This window comes from Lichenostomus cassidix, chromosome Z (genome assembly GCF_008360975.1).
Source record: "Lichenostomus cassidix isolate B80296 chromosome Z, HeHo_3.0, whole genome shotgun sequence".
In the NCBI taxonomy this organism is placed as follows: domain Eukaryota; kingdom Metazoa; phylum Chordata; class Aves; order Passeriformes; family Meliphagidae; genus Lichenostomus; species Lichenostomus cassidix.
Genome location: NC_139511.1, coordinates 74,882,328 through 74,885,370, shown reverse-complemented (window position 1 = coordinate 74,885,370; position 3,043 = coordinate 74,882,328). Strand labels below are relative to the sequence as shown.

The window sequence follows — 3,043 nt, the reverse complement described above, 5'->3', positions numbered from 1 at the left end:
ATCACCAATCCCAAATCCCTCGTGTGGAATACCACTCTGCTTTGGTTTAGAAATCCCCACCTCTCTTAGCAGGCAAAGCCTTCAACTTTGCTTCCAGGTGACCAACTTCCCAACTGTGGCCACCGCAATTTTCCTTCACCGCGCCCACAGCGGGATCCAGGAGAAGACGCAGGGTACGGTCCTCTGGGAACGCTGCCGAGGAACCACACTGCCCTCATCTGTGACTGCAGCCCAGAGGGAGATCTCTTCCCAACAGCTCTGGCTGTGCTCCGTGTCGTCCCGATGGCTCCCAGGCTGACACAGCACGGCTTCCTCTGCCCGCTGCCTTGGGGAGCATCCCGAAGGTGCCACCTCAAAAGGAGCCTCTTACGGACACAGAGTCTGCGATTCGGTGGAAGGAAAGGAGCTCTCGGCCTCTGGCATCTCCCGCTCCGTCGGCACTGACAGCAAACACGGCTTCAGCCTCGGCAAGACACGGAGAGTCAGAGATTTTACAGATCCTGGTCTCCCCTCGGCCTTGCCGCAGGCACAGCCTGGCGGGGAGAGGGAAGGAAACAGGTCAGGAGGGACAGGCTGGTCCCAGGAAATCATCCTAATCCACCGAGCATTCCACACAGCTGGACGAACTGCCCGAGACGCTCCTTTCCCTGCCGACTGGGGGCTCAGGAGGGAAGCACAGGCTGGGCTTCTTTCCCTGACTCAGCCGTCATGCCTGAGGCCTGGAACAGCAGCTGCGGCTGCTGGTCACTCTTGAAGCCCCGGCAGAAGCCACCTTGTCCAGGGTGTTGCTGTCAGGAGGCCATTCCTGCAAAATCAGGGAAACAAAGGGATGAACCTCGGAGCTCATGGAGCTAGCCAAGAGCTTTGCTAAAAGACTGGAAGAAAAACTCACATCCCTGGCAGTGATAAAAACAGACATGAAAAACGCCACACGCGGTGATGAAAAGAGAACGGAACGGTTGGAACGATTTTCAACGGACTAGAGGAAACAGCCTCACGCGATACCAGGGGAGGTTTAAGATGGATACTGGGAAGCCTCCTAGTGGAAAGGCTGTCCAGCCCTGACACAGCTGCCCAGGGTGGTAGGGGAGGCCCCATCCTGGAGGGATTTAAAACCATCTTCCATTCACAGACCTTTCAGCCACGGCCAGGAGCCGCTCTGGACGGAAGGTCCCCTCCGTGTCCTTGGATGTGGCTTTTCCCTCGCCGCCGCCGCGGTCCACGGGGAGCTAAAGGAGAAGGAAAGGAGTGAAGAGGGAATAAAGTATCCATAAATACAGCAGATATTGCCACATGCCCTCACCGAGGTCATGTAACAAATAATACCCCAAGTTATTGTGATTCAAGTCCCATTCAGCTGGGAAAAGCGAGATGAAAGATTCCTGGTCCCCATCTCTGACGCCTTCCTTTCATAGTACCTGTCAACCTGGAGCGCCAGGACAAGCAGGAGTGGCTTCCCACTGACACAGGGCAGGGACAGATGGGATTTTAGGAAGAAGTTCTTCCCTGTGAGGGTAGTGAGGCCCTGGCACAGGTTGCCCAGAGAAGCTGTGGCTGCCCCTGGATCCCTGGCAGTGCCCAAGGCCAGGCTGGATGGAGCTTGGAGCAACCTGGGATAGCGCAAGGTGTCCCCGCCCGTGAAACTCGATGAGCTTTAAGGTCCCTTCCCACTATTCCGGGATTCCGTGATTCTACACAAGATGACAGGTGCTCAGCTTTGAGCTGTTAAGTTTAGGGAGTCAACTAAATGATCAAATTAGGTCCAAGCCTCTAATATTTTAGGCAGTGGCAACATCTAGACAGTAATAAACACTTAGGAAGTCAAACAAAGTGCCCAAATTAGCAAATATCCCAAGGCTGTGGTGTCTCAATATTGGATTGCAAGGAGGTGAAGCACCCACCTGACAGGCTGTGACACAGCTGCAGCTTCCCAGTAAGGAATTCCCCGAGTAACTCCGTTATGGACCCTGTTTCTATTTCTCCTGAAGGGAAACGACAATAATAATTATTAATAAAAACTCAAAGGTCACACGTTACAAACAGATATCTATCTATATCTATCTATCTATCTATTTATCTAATCTATCCATCCATCCCACATATAAAATATTACATCTATAGAGACTCAGCTGAACAGTGAATTTGGCTGAAAGTTTCAAAACTAAGAGGGAAAACTGCTTGCCATCCTGAGGCTTGTTCACGTTGTGGATAAGAAGTCCAGGTGTGTTTCTGAAGATGCTGAAGAGCTGAAATTCCTTGCTTTCACTTTTGGATTATCAGAGGAACAGGGAGATGATGATATGCGGTTCTGTTTTCCCTAAACATGTCACCAACTTAAATAAACCAGAAACATCCAAAAATGGACGGCTCTGTGTCCTGCACTGTGCCTAAAAGGATTAAAAACTATTTCTGCAGCTTTTAAAATAAAAGCAATTATTCAAGAGCAGTCCTAGAGCTCTTTCATCCAACCAGGACCTGCCTTACTTGGTTCCACGCAAGGCTCGCACTCGTGGGAAAACTCCACCTCAGTGACTGAGGTCATTGAGAGATAATCAAAGAGAAATAATCAAATGCTGGCCTTGAAGCAGCTTATCCAGCTCTTTGGAGCCAGTGGGGATCTGGATGATCTCCGACTGTCACTGGTGGAATTCTGAGGTTGTGGTGAAACCCATGGCAATGAGTTTGGCTGCCTCAGCCTGAGGGAAAACCCAAGTGAGCAGTGCCAGAAGAGTTCAGGCTGTTTGTTAACCTCCCTCCCAGCAATTAATATTTCCTGCCTTGTGAAGAGGTGCCTGTATCATTCCATTCACATTTCACAGACCTTGCATGAGCTGGCACCTCTGAACAGAACTGAAACAGGCTGCTGTATCTTCAGAACCCCAAGCACAGCTTGCTATAGCAATGTAATTTAAACAAAAACTTTCTACAGCAACATGAACCAAAACTGTGTAAATACTAATATAACTTGAATTGTAACTTTTTTTTAGTGCAATACCTAATATATGGTTAACTAGCAGTTTAATGCTGCATAGACAAAAAAGAC

General features: G+C 49.8%; 1 long non-coding RNA gene across 1 annotated transcript; it reads right to left on the bottom strand.

Moving 5' to 3' along the window:
* Window positions 1-6: 6 nt before the first annotated feature.
* Window positions 7-2,764, bottom strand: LOC146425267 (uncharacterized). Its single transcript, XR_014846807.1, has 3 exons — window positions 1,902-2,764; window positions 1,135-1,229; window positions 7-805 (listed from the first exon to the last, which is right to left on the bottom strand). It is a non-coding gene; the product is annotated as an uncharacterized LOC146425267 (long non-coding RNA).
* Window positions 2,765-3,043: the final 279 nt, after the last annotated feature.